Raw genomic sequence first — 16,211 nt, forward strand, 5'->3', positions numbered from 1 at the left:
TTGCTTTCCCTTAAGTAACGTACCCCTGTGTAACGCACTTTCTATTAAGGAGGCGATACTAGTGATGTACACTGAAGCTCAAAATGCCTCACTACGTCCACCCGCGTGGTTCTCGGCCCCAGCCTCTGGTCCTGGCTTCTGAAAGATCTGAGTGCCAGGGTGAGCTGCGAGGCACTGAGCATCTAGCACCAGCCGTGGTAGAGGCAGTCTGATTTGTATCTGCTTTTCTAAATGTGGGTGTATACATAAATATGTTAAATGGGATATAGCAATTTAAATAGTACTGGAGCAACCAATTATATTGCAAAATTGGAACAACAAGACATTGCTCTTAAAAGCTAAAGCAATGATAAATTAAATTTATGATGACAGAATAGTTGGAGCAAAACCCTGCAAATCTACTTACAGACTTCCAGTTCACTAACTAACTAACAGCGTGTGCTGTGCGCGCTGCATGGGCACATGCTCCAGATTAACAACTGGAAAGAAAAATCCAGTCAGGGGAAGCAAGAAGAAATATCAATTTAAGGAATAAAATTATGATTAAAATATTCTTGTTCTCTGGGAAGCAAGGAGAATGAATGGGCTCTTTGTGAAATGACATTTGGGGATTTATGTTCTGAACTATTATTAGCACTATATTTTAATTTTAGGAATTTTAAAATGTCAAAATTTTAAGAATTTATTTTTAATAATTAGATATTCCTAGATAAAATGTCAACAACCACAAGTGAGGTTATGAGAAAAACCTTTGAATTTGGACCCCACCATCTTCTATGCACATTCTTGGTCCTTTCTGTGATTGAAGCTATGGCTAACAGTGAACAGTGCCCCAGTCTCCAGACACTGTAATTACCTATTTTAGAACGTAGGTTTGAAAGCAGACTGTGCCCTGAAGTGTCTCCAGCCTAGACAAGGAAAATAGCAGGGAAAAGAGATATATAATGCACAGGCAAAGTGAATAACATAATAGCAGCAAGTATCATTTGTTTTTTGTTTTTCTTTTTTATGCTCTTAACATTGTTTTATTGGAGTCCTGTCAGCTAGCAATCTAATGCCACTTGGCTACCTGAGGTCGTGGGGTATCGTGCTAAGGTGCAGAGCTTCAAAAGATTGTTCCAAGTTTTAGCTTGCATTTTAATGAAGTGGTCCAGACCTGTAGTAAACTGTTGCACCTTCACGCAAGGCAATGGTGATAAGCTGATCATCATCTAGAACTGTGGCCCTGGACAGAAAATAATTGTGTGTGTATGTGCATGCAGTATGTCTGCATATATACTTCATTATCTCATCACTGTTTAAGGGAAAAATTGATATCTTAATTGTTACATGGCAATGCAGACAGCTGACTTCCCCTTATGTCCTTTATTTTCAACATCTTTAAACAGAGAGGAGATCAGCAGTGCCCAGAAGCCATTTGCATCTGACTGACCGATAGCCCACGCATGCTGCATTAGGGCACAGCTCTGGCACCTGAGTATCCACCAGGGTCTTCCCCGCCTCCCCCTCCACCCCTGATAAACATCATAGCTGCTGGAGGAGAGGTAGGCGTGCAGGAGCTAGTGTGGAGGGTCAACTCTGGGGTCCTCCGGGACTGGCTGGCGCTTGTGCTGGCTGGCCAGAGGGGCTGTGGGGCTGTCTAATTCACAAAATAATCTGAATCTAGACGGACTCCTTCCTGCAACTTTCCTTTATCCCAGAGACGGAACCTCAGTGGGAATAAGCCTATGAGAACGTTTCCATCTTGGCCCTCCCCTAGAAATATTAACCCTTCTGGACAGTAACAAGATACCCCCTTTGCTGGGTGCCAACAGGGAGCCAGCGGGTGCAGACTAGCCCTACAACCCAGGCACAGTAGGACAGCTCTAGCTGTCTCACTGGCACCTTGGGAGACAGATCAAGCAGTCACAAAGGAGACAAAATTTTGAACTGTTGACACCTTTTTTTCCGGTATCCTGCATCGAATCTAGTCTTAGTATGGTTTGCCCTTGCCTGCTTTTTATATGAAGATAGCTGCTTGTTTGCCTCGAGGTGGCGTTGCTGGAGCAGGCATTCCCGCTCAATTTGCTCAAACGCTCGCTGCAAAGGCAAAGCATACTGTTTCCTAAGGTGCTTGCTAGAAAGCAGACTACCAAAACCATGCCACCTTGCCATCTGCGTTAAGTACTCTTACATAGACGCAGACACCTAACTGATAGAATTAGGATACAGCGAGCAAGCTCACAGGGATTTGATTACAAAGAACAACAGTAAAGGGCACAGTTGACTGACAGGTTGTTTTCCTTTTTTCACTATGACTTGTAATTTGAACTGCCTTTCTTTTTCATCTTGCTGATGTAGGGCAACGTTTGCAAAAGCCGAATTTAGCAGTAGCCTAGTTGCCTCATGACATGTCTTTTATTTACTTGTCCAATGAAGTAAGAAGCAGGCATGTGATTGCTCTGTGTATGAGCAAAATTAGTAGAAGAGAGAAACTAGACAGGGTTTCAGAACATGTACAGATCTCCTCCCACCTTGGCTGTAATGCAGTACAAACCCTACAAGCGCTTTCAGGAAAACGCTATTTCTTGTCCCCTTCCCATCAGCTCAAAGCTTCTTATCAAAGGCAGGGAAGCCACACTGTTATTTTCAGCCTTTTAATTTGTTTCTGACCAAGTTGCACAGTAGACATTAGGACTGCGAGTTGCATCATTTAATTGTAGACCTCTACAGCATAGGTATACCTGAGTGTACACATCATTGAGTGTGCACATAGTCAGATGAGTCCCTCCTGTGGTGTCTTCTCCCTGCTTAAAGTGAAAATTTTAAGTGAAATTCACTTATGCTTTCAACTAGCTGTTTACAAACTTTGGACGAGGTTAGTCAACGCAGCAACCTGCAATTTCTAGCATGTTACCCACACATTTGTGAACCACATGCCAAATTACCCATAAATAGACTGCAGAAGTGTATTCCGAATTAGGCATCCTCTTTGGTTATTGCTTAATAGATTTGCAAATCACGCAAGACTCTCCACAGAGGAAATATAACAAGAAACGTCTCTGTTGGGTCCCTGGAGGTGACTATCACACTTCTGAGTGCTGAGTAATGATAGTAATGATGACAATTAATGAAAAGCCATAGCTATGCCCTGAAAAACTCAAAATCCCGCTTCCACCCTGATTTCATCAAACAAGTAGAAAAGAAAATGGACTGTGAAGAGAGTGGTATTGTGGGAAATGCAGACACTCCACTTTCAATGTGTGGTTTGGTTAATTCTTCAAAATTAATAAACCTTTCTTGCTCATGCTTAATAAAGGCTTGATCCTGCCACTTTCCTGTTCAACGGAGCCAGTGAATAGTCCCACAGACCCAGTGGCATACATTCTGACCAAGGTACTATGCACTGTGGTGAGCTTCCTGCAGGTCCTATTAGATTCTCAGACTCTGTTATCCCATGTATAGTGGATCAATCAGATACTTGGGGGTTGCTGGCCAACATCTGGAGTGGCATACCCGCAAGGTATAAAGGTCAGTCTAAACTAGCGTTCCCCCAAAAAACTTTTGTGCCCTCTATTACAGTTCAGCTGGAGAAAAACTTGCTTAAAGTAATGGTGATGCTTTTTTTTTGAAAAGGGAAACATAATTTCACGTTATTTTGTCAGTTAGGTCAGGTATCTACAGGAGCCAAAATCTATAACTAACCTGCAACATTGCATAATACACTATTTTTCAAAATGGAATTTTTTTTCTAGACCATAAGATTTTAAAAAGCCTGTATCAGAGTCCAATACTCTCTGACCAGGTTCTTTTAGATATTCCACACACAGAGTGTGTAATGTTTAATATAAAAGTTTACTCTGAAGGTATTTGATGTTACACGGGATTTTTGATTTAGCAGAGTGACACAGAACACACTGAAACCACAATATAAGTGTATACGCTTAGCAGAATATATCAATTGCAATATACAGTTCAATCACAATACCAACGTGATCCCCGTTGCCGGCCTCTGTAACATGCTCACCGTCACGATGTTGGGCGTCCCCAGTCGCCAGGAAGGAATACGTGGGTTGAAGCCAGCTCGAGCCCGTTCTCTTCCGAATTCTTTTTCTAGTTGTTCAAGTTTTGTACTCTGTGTCGGGCTGAGACGCATATACGCTTCCCCCGTGCTGATCTGGCTAAGTCAGGGAGACGTTCACACTCTTTTGATAAATTCAGGAAGAAACATGTACATCAGTCAATCCACTCCACTGACGTAGCTGTTCACCTAAAACAAAGGCCACCCTCTAGTCCCCTTTGTGTTGAAATAAAGTTAGCTTTCTGTGCAACAGCTGTGGTTAATGAGCCACATCCTACACTATCGCTGGACTTCATGGGGCACCTTACCCTCTGAGCCTTCTCCCGCTGTAGGGGTTATTGGTCAGTCACAGCCTGCTGTCATTAGATAGCAAAACATCAGATTCAAATGTTGCATTCTCATTGGTGGGAATCTTCCCTTTCCATTATGACCATGTCTGTGTATTTAAGTTTAATGGAAAAAATCTCCATCAAGCCTATCAGACTGTGCGTCTCAAGTTCGTGTGGGAAAACTGCAGGATGCAGTGCATTTTATGCTGAGGACACTTGTTGCTAGAGGCAAAACTAACGTGAGTCCCTAGAGAAGGCCTTTTTCCAGAGAACTGCAGAGAGAATGGAGCTCAAGGAGAAAAAGGAGACTAGATAAAACAAACTTAGAAAAAACTCTGACTCCTTGCCCTGTTCCCCTGTGTGCACGCAGCCAGGAACAGACATCTCCAGAAAGTGAGTCATCTCACCTGCATATTTAGGAAGGATTAATTCTGGAAAATACCTGATATTAATGGGAGGTCCTCCTGATGGTGATTCAGTCTCTTCACTGGCATTGATGTTTCCCCCATCATGCTGGGGAAGTGTGAGCCCTTTTATGGTATTTTTCAGAACAGAGGACAAAGCTGTGCCTTATCCCTCCTGGTCACCGCTTTCCACTTTACAATCTAGGCAAGATTTATGGAGGAGAATATGGTCTCTCCTACTCGTTTGGCCGCAAGGCGTTTCCATTTAGATAGTGGCACTTAAGATGATGAGTTTATTTGAGCTAAATCCTGTTCAGCCCACAGTGGTGATTGGGGGCATGCATAATTTTCTCCTGAGAGATCATCAGCTAGAAAATTGCCCCATCTAGCTGATATGGCTATTGTATCCCTGTAGGCAGGAGAAGACAGTAGACTGAGTAGACTGCAGGCCTAAGGGTTAGCCTCTTCTGCCCCAAGTCTCTGTGCAGCAAAGCAGGTTAGCAGCTTGCAGGAGTGGAGTCCACTGCGCTGCTGAGCAGAGATGGCTCTTCTGAGGCTTCCCAGGGGAAAAGAGTTGTAGTTAATACCCTCTTCATGCAACCTCTTTACATGTAATGTTTGAGCAAACAAGGCTAACTCCTTTCACGCACAAGTGGGATTTCTTTCAGCCGTAAAGTGTTACTTAAAGCAATCGCACAAAAATGAGGCATAAGGTGAATGCAATCAATGCTAAATGGGCAGGCTAAGTGCTGCCTCTGTCTTTGTTAGGTCCTTTTCTCTGTTTTACTACTCTGTTCCTCCCATGCAGGTAATCGTGCATCATTCCCATCATTTAGAAAACTTCATTCCCAACTTAAAGTATTTAAAGGTCTATATTATTCCTCTTTTTTAAAATAAGTTGAAGGTTTTCAGTACAGAGCATTTACGGGGGTCAGAAGGGCGTGACTTGCTTCTTAGCCAGTACAGAAGGATGAGGGAAAGTAAGTGTTGCTTGCCAGCAGGTAGATTCACAGCAGGACTCGCTAATGGGGCACGTCAAACAAGTTTGCCAAGGGAATCCCATATTTCTTATCTCATGAATTTAATGTTAATTGCTCATTAAGGGAACAAAAAGACTTTCTCAAACTGTTAGGAAATGCTTCTGTGAAAGGGCTTTTGAATATTCTGAAGCTGTGAGGTGCAGACAAGATGCAATTATCCGCTCTGTAGTGGACCCCTATATTTTTGATGAGAGAAATTTGCTCAGAGTAGGGTTAGTCCCATGTCAGATTGGAGCGAACAAACAAACAGAACCCCAGAACCGCAGCACTCATGATGGAGAACCTGCAAATGTGCTATTTCCTGAGACTATGCAGTCTTTTGCTGGCAACCCTACAAGAGGCAGTTGGCCTATCTAAATTAAGTACTGCATATAATGGAACATAAATTATTCTTGTTAACTTCAATGCGATAATATGGTCAGGGAGAACCAATTGCTTTGAAGCATTTTTTTTTTTTCTTGCTCTCAGAGGGTTCCCTCAGTGAAGGAACCTGTGGAGCTAATATTACATCTGGGAATTTCAAAGGCACTAATAGCATGAGGCACATGATTTCCTTTTCATTCTAATGGGACTCAAGTGTTTAATTCCTTTGGGCTCCCAGCATGGATTCAGAAGTGGCCAAGATGTTGGTACACCCAAATGTACCTCTCTAGCTGGCCCTAGAGAAGACTATATTTACTAAACCACCTATGAGAAGGGTAAGCAGCTCTTTTTCACTTGCAAGAGAAAACCTGTACTTATTTACCAACATCTCATTTATGGGTTTTTTTTTTCCAAGCTTACTCTTAGCTCAGTTCCAGTGTGGTGTTTAGGGTAAGGTTCGTAGTGCCTTTCCGTTTTACACAAGCTACAGAGCACAGCTGAAAATGAGTATAGTCTTTCATAGTCCTGTAGAATATAGTTATATTATATTATAGTAGAATACAGTATGGTAAAGGTAGTGCACGTTTGTTTGCGGTGCTGCTAGAGGACTCCGGATATAAGTAGCATCATCCTTTAGATACATTTACAGACTTATTATCTGGGGAGGGAAGGGGGAGTTCACAGCAAGAATGAATTACAGATCTCTGTGTCCTTTCTCAGCGGTCAATGGTCTCTCTTGTTTCACAGCTGTTGTGGTAACTTTATTAATAACAGCACCGATGTCTATAGGACCAGATTCCGAAACAGAAACCTGTGGGCAGAAAAAGCCCATGCTGCCTGACTGTCTTTGTGAACTCAAAACCTATGGCACTGTTGTGTCCCTCCTTGCTTAGTCTTCCTTCTTCTCTGCAAAGTCCCCTATGCATTCAGATTAAAAGGTGGCAAGTTTCAATTTAGTACCTCTGCGTGGGGTACTGCTATCACTGAGTTTAAGGTAGCAGGCATTTTCTTCAAAAGCGAAGGCTAGTGCAAACAGCACATCTTACCATGTGATGGTGTTGCAAGAAAAAAGTCTCCTCCCGGTAGGATACAAATGCTTGGGATACCAAAAAACATACAGCTTCTGGGCTGCCATACAATACTAACTTTACTTTGCCTTTCCCATGCAGCAAAGGGTTAAACCAAAAACCACCTGACTCGTGGAGCGAGAGCGAGCCGGAGTTCATACCTTCTCCTAATTTGGGGAAGCTACTACCATACTAATATGGATAAAGCCAGACGTATGGGTTTGAGTGGCATTGCCGTCTACCAGGAGAGAGAGCAGTAAAACACGAGGGGTAGCATAGCTCCTGTGCATCACCTGCTTATGGCACTGTCAAGTTACGAGACTAGAACAGACGTCTGCATACCGTAGCTAAAAGTAGCTATTTTACACCTGTTCTGCAGGGTACTGCCCTCCCCTACCAGCTAGGGAATGTTTGGGGGGAAACGTTCAGAATCACAGGATTAGAAGAAAAAGGCAAGACCACGTATCATACTCTTGAAATCAGAGCAGTAAGCTTGTTTGCAGTATTTTCAAAATTAAGTCCAAAGACATAACCATCTCTCCATGCTCTGTTTCTGTTTTTGCCACTTTGGGGCTTATTTTACTTCATGCCTACTCCCACACAAAAGCACATTTGACATCTACAAAACTAGATTCCAGTGCACTTTTAAACACTGTCCTTTCTCTGCCCAAACTTCACCCAAGGATGCCTCATTTGATCATATCTGTCAGGTCACTGCAGAATACAGTTCTACTGATCCAGAGCAGGAAAAAAAATTAGGACTTTAAGGTGAAAGGTTCTTACCTGATTATTGACTTCTAGGTGTATTCCGATGGCTTTCTAGGCCTCTTCTTCAGACTTGGTTACTCTAGCACTACATCCATCTTGCCACCCAGGGAGGACCTGCCTAAGGTAAGCTTGCAAGGGAATCTAATTTCTAATTAATATTGCATTTTAATTTAATAACTAATTGCTTTTGACATGTTAATTTTAAAATGAGCTTTCCCTTGATGAGCTCAGAGAAGAGTATTTAAATAACGGTATAACTCAATTTAAGATCCCCTCCTTTCTTCTTCCCATCAATTTTTAATTATAACTGGGACCCGTGAGCTCTTCCCCAGACTGGCGTGATGGATGAACAGAAACATTATTGCCTAGAAAATCAAATTAAACATTTTATGGACTAGCTCATAGCAACTTCACCTGTACTCTTTAGAAGCCAGGCCCAAGCCGGAGGCTAAATGAAGAGCAGCAATAACATAACTACAGTGTTACTATGTTTGTGCAAAAACATAATTAGCTGGCATACCTTTACTTTGTGAATCTCTCTTTTAATACTTTTTCTGAAGTGACTTCTAGAGATGTTGGCACATCTACTTTTATAATGGTTTGTTAGGCGAAAATGAATAGAGTCATGAATATATACTGAAAGAAAGGGTTGTCTCTGTCCTGTCTGTACAGTACTTAGCTGAAGAAGTACAGGTGCCTGGACCAGACTGAATAGCTGTTCAATTTAACACAATTTAAGTAACAGTGATTTACCTCTTGAGTTGTGACCTGGATTCTCTCTGTTTGCAACACAGGTTAAATAAACCACTGTCTCTTTGAACCTTCATTTCAAGTTCTTCATATCTGGCAGTGCAGTCATCCCTTGCTAGAGGTGATACCAAAGCTCCTGTACGTAAGAGCTGAGCAAGGCAACATCCTGGGCTGGTGCCTTACCCTCCCCTGTTCCAAGGGATGGCCAGCACTCAAATTTCTATGTTTCAAATCCTTCTCTCAGAAGAGTTTAGCTTTCCAGATAAACAAGAAATAAGCCCTTTTCTTCTGAGGCTTTTAAGCCCCAAGAAGAAGTCCAAAATCACTTTGGGGTGCGACTGCTCTGGGAGTCTGCCCCGGACTCTCTCCCACTTATACTCTTGGCATAAATGGAAATGAAACTCCTCAACCCTTTTCTCTTTTAATACAAGCCTTCTCTCTCTTGGGCTAGTACACCTGTTTTTGATTTTCATGTTGTGATAGCTGGCTCTCTAGCAATGACTGCACACTCAGCTGGGCTGGATAATTCGAGAGGCTGCTAATGGAGCAGGTACAGGCAGATTCAGAGTGGCAGCGACAAAATGCTGGACAGAGTGGTGGATGCTACTAGTTTGAAGCTTGACATTCAAGACCATCTAATTAACTCTAGCACTCATCTGTTGGCAGCTGAAGTGCTTCTTGTTTGCAGCTTAGGTCCAAGATTGACATGCTGAAAATATTCTAGAACTGCATAAATTCCTGGGGTTGAGGGACCTTCTCTTTGTGCTAGGAACTGAATATTTTTCTGCCAGTGGTACAAGCTTGCTAACTGAAAAGTTGTTTGGATTTCAGCTGAGCTATAAAAGGCTCTAAGATCATTACAGTATTGTTAGTTAGTTTCTAAATAAGTTTGACTGACTCAGGAAATGGGTATGAATGACCCGCTGGGTGAGAAGAAAAGGAGGCAGAGATAAGGATGGCTCAACTGCAAACCTAACCAGGTTGAATTTCTTTGATCTTCGGAGTTAGCTCAGAGTAAAAGAGGTTGCGTCTACTTTTCCTCTTCTTATCTTTCCTCTTCCTCTTCTTTTATCTTGTTAATGTGGTATAAAGGAAGAAAGACACAGGTGTTTGCACCTTTGGATACCTATTATTGTCTCCCTGAATATACTTGGAATTTGTTCATTTTTACCACACTAGGATAAATATACTTGTAACATACTCAATATTTATCTGTCAGTTCAAACGCTCTTTTCTTCCTGCCTGCAAAGTGAGTCTGCCTCAATAACTCATATAAGCTACCTTTTTGTGGCATCTTCCCCTGATGAGTAGGATTTTTTTGAGAGCTATTTAAAGCAAGCTGCCTGGGAGAGGAGGAAAGTTTATCATAACGAGTGCTACCAAGAGAAGCATTTCCAGGAAAGGAGATCCAGGTTTCTCTGAGTCCCAAAAGGTGAAGACTGAGGTTGAAAAGATGGAGATTATAATGCACATACCAGAGAAGTAGCATGCTACGGCTCCTCCCTTCCAGGTGAGACAGCATCTCCTGCTCCTTGCTCCAGCTGCTCCGCCCTGGCTTGCTAGCAAATTTTTCTGGATTCCTTCTTCCTTAGGTGATTTTTCTTTTTTTTTTTTTTTTTTCCCTCTCCGCTTCTTCAGGCTGTAACTTCTCCTGAACCTTCTCAGAGGTCTTTCATGTCTCTCTCCTTTCAGTTCAACCCTGTAACTAGAGTTTGCCTTGGCAAGCATTTAAGGGCTCCAGAGGAAGGAAACACACAGCTCTCCAGCAAATAGTTACTATCACTTCCTCCCCTGTCTCCGTATCTTCGTAACTTTCTGGTGATGTGTAGGCAGTTCACATAACACATCATTTTGTGCTGCAGAAACACAAGGCATCTGTGGATGGAGTGAAAATGCTGCTGGACAGAAGGCAAATGGATTTCCCAAACTGCTTTTGTTGCTATTAGACAAATTTCAATCAACCATTTTTCTTCTAACAATTTGAAATAAAAAGCTAAAATTCTAGTTATTGTTTCTCGTTAAATGATTCTTGCCTAACTGACATTAATTTTAAAAGACAGGGTGTTTTTTAAAGCTTTCAGTCTAAACAAGAATTCACGTTAGAATATTATAAAGGCATTTTCCCCCCAAATGTCAAAATCTTAACAATTTTCCTACAGTTGTTGTTAGTTGCTTTGAATTTGTGAAAATAGTTAAGTCAAAACAGAATTTTCTATTGCAAAGTCATTCAATTAAAAATAATCAACTGACTGCATGCAGAAGTGTTTTAGCAGTTATGATCCAGAGATGACAAAAAGTTAAGAATGCCTCCAGTGTAAGCGCTTTCATATGCAAATTCATGAATTACACAGAGAAGGCACCATATTTTCTGCTCTTGTAGTAAAATAATGTGAAAAGCCATCGCTAAACAGGTATCAAATGGATATATCTGTAACCTCTGGTTTCAATGTTATCCTAACCTTAAATCTCAAAGTCTAGACCAAGAGATGCACGTTCTCCATGTGTAGAAGCATGACTGCATTTATTTAATGAGATGCATTGCATCTCTTTTCTACAGTATTTCAATTAACAGGAATTATCTGAAAATATAGACAAAACTAACACCTGTTGACTGGGTTTGCATTTATTTGAAAGAGCGCTATACACTGATGAGCCACAAGCTGGCAGCACGAGACTACGCTGTTTGGGTGTCAATATCTTGATTTGCTTCTGCCAACTGAAGAGACGTAAAACTATACACCTACTTCTTTATCGGACTCCTTAAGTAATTCTTCCTTTAGGATAAGGTTTCCTTCAGTACTTGTATAAAATATATTTACCGTTAATAAGCAGACCTTTTAATTCCAAACACTCTAGAGGGAATCAGAGCAGCAACCACACTGCATTTGACTGGAAGCGCATCAAATCCAGTATGTGTTTCTTCCACATTGTTTACTACCAAATCACTCAGAGGAGAAAGTGAGAAACCCCTACAAGCAAGGATTTCTCTTCTAACCTGCTCATTGGAAAGGTTTCTTTAAACTTTTCCCATAGGCAGATGATGATGTTCATCTTGAAAAAAGAGCCTTTCTATAGAAATTCCTTCTGAACTTTTCTTTTCAAACCTTACTGCTGCCCAGATAACGATGAATTTAGACATTCAAATATCCATTCTACCTAAGAAGTCTCTGTACGCATCTTTTCATCATCGATAAGAACAAATATGACCACAGAACAGCATCAAATGCAGCATGCAGACTTTTGGTGGAGAAGCTTTTAAATTCTGTATGACTCCTTATAAATCCTACTGCAGAGAGAAGACGTAAAATCAGGGGAAAGTAACCTGTCTGCAAGATCAGATATAAAAAGTAAAAGTAGGAAGAATAAACGTTAGCTATTGAGATGGTTGATGAAAAGTGGTTAAACAAAGTTAGCACAAAGAACACAGTTTAAATTTTCAAAAGTTACTAGTGTATTTGTGTGCCCTTTTTTGGGGGGAGATAGCTATCCAGCTCTTTTTTTTTTTCCCCCCCCCAATGTGTGTTCTCATGCACCCAGAGCCCTCATGCTGTATACAGTCCCCGTTCACAGGCCCCCAGCTGCCTTTGCTTAGAAATCAGATTGCTGAGTGAGGAGGAAAGGAAGGACTGGTGCATACCTCCATGTGCACCACTATGAAATTCAGAGGAAGCAGAGATGCAGGCAGACTTGGAATCTAAAAATCTCTTCTTGATCTGGTAACATATATGCAGCCTTTTCATCCAGTCATATAGATGTCTCCTGGATGAATTTACCCCTTTACAACGCACCTCAAGATCCATTACAGCATTGAGCCTATCGCTGTAATAGAAATGATAATACTGATATTCAGGAGAAACATTTGCACAGGCTCTGGCTAGCTATAAACTACTCCCAATTCAGCTCCTCCTCCATTACTGTTTCATCATTTAAAGTGCAGGTATAGTTCTGCTCTGCTAATGGGATTAGGGAAAAGGTTCCGGCATCTGAGATCCAGCAAACTGAAATGATGAAGAGTTTATGCTAATTGCTTTTCTACAGATCACAACAAAGAATGTTTTGTAGGTGTGAATGTCATTTTATTTTGCCAGACATAGCCGAATAATAAATTAGAGAGCACTGTAGCTAATCCTAATGGCCTAGTATCTATACCATGATTGCTTTTGTAGGTGCAAAATTAATGCTCACTTAAAGCATGTATGGTTTCCAATAAAGGTATATTTTTCAGACATCATTGGTAGAAAGGAAGGAGGAAAAGTAAAATTCCAATTGCAATTCAGGGGATCCCTTTTACCTTCTCCCACTTTTTTCCCAAAAGGAAAATCTCATCCCTTCATTTCAAAATGCAAGGTAAAGGCATGATGTTGTCCAAGTCCCTATTTCCAAATGCTTTAATTATTCTCTAAAAAGTTTGCTATAAAATAGCATTTTTCATTAGAGATCAGTCAACAAATTCACTTTCAAATATTGTTTTGCAGTTAAACACCTAGGAACACATTGAACAGTTATTGTCTCTGTCTCTCTTTTGTCTCTTTTTTTCGGGTAGAGTGGGAAGGTGTGGGAATAATTCACAAGTGCAGAAGCATTTGCTTCACTTGCTATCAAACAGCAGCTAGCAAAGCTAAGTCACTTTCCGTTTAACGGAAACCACTATACTGTAACTACAAAAACCAAAGAGAGGAGGAAATTTAACATATATGAAATTCTATGGTCATTAAAACTTCAGTCCTAAAGAGCTATTCACTTTAGTTCTAATCTTTGAAAAACAGAGAACCACTCTTTACTAGGGGGGGTTGCTGGCACAGATTCATACTTATTTAATGTGGTTTTGCCTGTCTTCGCACCTGCATTGTTTAGGACTGTGCATGACGCTCTATTTAATAGGGTGCTGTAAGCATGAAATAAGTTACTTTAGAGCTAACTGGCAGGAATTCATCATTTTCTGCACGTGTATATAACAACCTTTTTTCTTTTCTCAGTAAATCACAAGTTTGCTGCATTTAGTACTAATATTGTAAAATTATATAAAAATGCAGCAATTTTCTTAAAGAAAATTTTAAGCGTCTCTATATATCTTGACACTCATAGCAAAAAAAAAAAAATTAGTTGTTGAATTACTGCCACTTTATGTTTCTTCCCAAGAAAGTAGAACCATAGCAAGTATCAACCCATGTGATGGAATTCATCTGCCAAAGATAGATGTGTTTATCACAGGTAGCTGTCTTGCCATTCTTGTCACCACAGAACAACAGACACTTTCAGAGCTGGAGACTCCTCTCACTCAAAAGTGAACGTTTACTGCAGAGCTGAGGCACGAGTACCTGGAAGAGCTTTTATCTATTATCTGTCAAAGGAGCTAAGGACAATGGCAGAGACATAGTTGTCTACAGTCAGGTTCATTCCACCCAAAGGGAGAACTGATTTTAATACATCTATGTAATGAAAAAGTATTAGTGACCAGCTAGCTGCTCATGTGAAAATGAAGATCAGCTCCAACATTTTATGTAAACATCTATGTAAGATTTTAAGTTTAGGGCCTGTAAAGAGTTTTGTATCTGACTGTTCTGTAGAAATAATTCTTGTCATAACTAAGGAGGGAGAGAAGTTTGGGGCAAATGCTAATAAAATATTTAAAGCATGTGAAACAGTAATTAATCCCCAGACCAAAAGTATATTAAATCCCCAGACCAGTATATTAAAGACAGAGATAAGACTGGATAAAACTGAAACACAGCATAGGAACGCTGTAGTTATTTCCAAAACAAATGTTATAAGCCCAGGAAGTAAGCAGTTAACATTGCACTGAAAAAAAAATTCTTATCAAAGGGATTTCTGGAAATACTTGAATACCCAAAACAACCCTGACACCATGTCACTGTGCAATAAACGTACAGTTATGATTAACATATGCTTATAGTCCTGCCTTTGAGTACATTTGCTTTTATACATGAATGCAGTGTTTTTCATTTTTACCCATTGTGGTAGAATAGTTTGAGCACACTCTTCTGTATCTCAAATAATGTAATGAATTCTCTAAGTTTAGTATTTTTGATTCTGAAGAAATTGCACATTCCCAAGATGAACAGTAGGCTTCATTAAAAGTAAAAGGACTCCGACTACAGTAAAATAGAGTCAATTTTACGAGTAGTGAAGTCTAATACATAGTAATCAGACCCAACAGAAGTGTGACAGCCTATTATTTCCATGCATTTAATAACCTGCAGTGTAAATCTTTAAGCTTTTAGGGCAATATTCACTGATACACTCTAGCTGCTATTCATTGCTCTGGAACTGAAATAAACTTACGGTTATGCACTTCCATCCCATTTCATGTATATCCCCTCCACTCATTCACCTGCCCAAACATTTTGCTTTCTTTTCTGTTCCCTGTACTCTTCTTTCTGGCCTCACGCTCCATACACATCCCCCTCTCCCTTTCTTCGTGGTTTCCATGCTCCAAGAATGCAACTAGGGAATTATAAAGCCAGCCATCTGCTGCCTGAATCACTATGATACGCAAAGCACATCTTCAAGGTGACCTACGACACTGCTTAAAGCATTTGAGGCCAACGAAGAATACGATCCCTAATGCTCTTACTCCCACTCAACTAGCTGAGCAGTAGGCTCCCAACAACCATGGTTTAGGCTCCAAAATACGAAGGACGTGTGCTACACGCTTCTGCAGATACGTTCCTTCCTTTTTCTTATTAACACCAAAACCAGACAAACAGCAGTTCTCCATGTGGTGATGCGAGGCTTAAATCCACTTGGGAAACTGGTGGCATCTCTCACACAAAACCCAGTTTCTTCTCGGCCCAGAACATCTGACCGCCCCTTCTCCCTGTGGCGCCGAGAGCCCAGCCCTGACGCAGCCTGTCGGGTCGGTCTCCCTGCCTCTTCTCCAACAGGGCAACTGTAGGGAAGACTCCCATCTTTTACGTCAAACCGCAGCGAGCCCCGACGCGCAGCGCCGCCAGCCTCAGGGCAGGGCGGCAGAGCACGGCCACCGCCTCACCGCCCTCCCACCCTCCGCGAGGGGCGGGGCGCAGCAGGGCGGGGCTAACGGCCCCGCAACGGCCGCGCGGGCCCGCGCCCCGCGCCCCGCGCCCCCCGCCGCTCTGCGCAGGCGCGCCGCGCACCTTCCCCCCCCCCCCGCTCCCATCCCCACCTCACCTCACCTCACCCTCTCCACTCCCCAGCGCTTCCCCTCCTCCTTCCTCCCCTTTTCTGTCGGCCGAGCGCCGCCGCCGCCACCCCCTCCCTCCCCTTTAAGGCGCGGCCCCGCCCCCGCGGCGCTCCCCGGAAGCGGTAATGCTCAGCGGGTGATCCAGGAAGCGGATGAGCTCGCGCGCCTTCCTCTCCGGAGCGGCGCTGCGGGGAAGGGGCGGGGGGAACCGTAACGGCGGCGGCGTGAGAAGATCCTGAGGCGGAGC

At 42.1% G+C, this 16,211-nt stretch overlaps 1 long non-coding RNA gene across 1 annotated transcript; it reads right to left on the minus strand.

Annotated features, from left to right (window-relative positions):
• Positions 1 to 2,636: 2,636 nt before the first annotated feature.
• LOC138061785 (uncharacterized) lies at positions 2,637 to 16,128 on the minus strand. Its single transcript, XR_011135697.1, has 3 exons — positions 15,957 to 16,128; positions 4,007 to 10,656; positions 2,637 to 2,786 (listed from the first exon to the last, which is right to left on the minus strand). It is a non-coding gene; the product is annotated as an uncharacterized lncRNA (long non-coding RNA).
• Between the last annotated feature and the right edge of the window lie 83 nt (positions 16,129 to 16,211).

This window comes from Struthio camelus, chromosome 1 (assembly GCF_040807025.1).
Source record: "Struthio camelus isolate bStrCam1 chromosome 1, bStrCam1.hap1, whole genome shotgun sequence".
Lineage (NCBI taxonomy): Eukaryota > Metazoa > Chordata > Aves > Struthioniformes > Struthionidae > Struthio > Struthio camelus.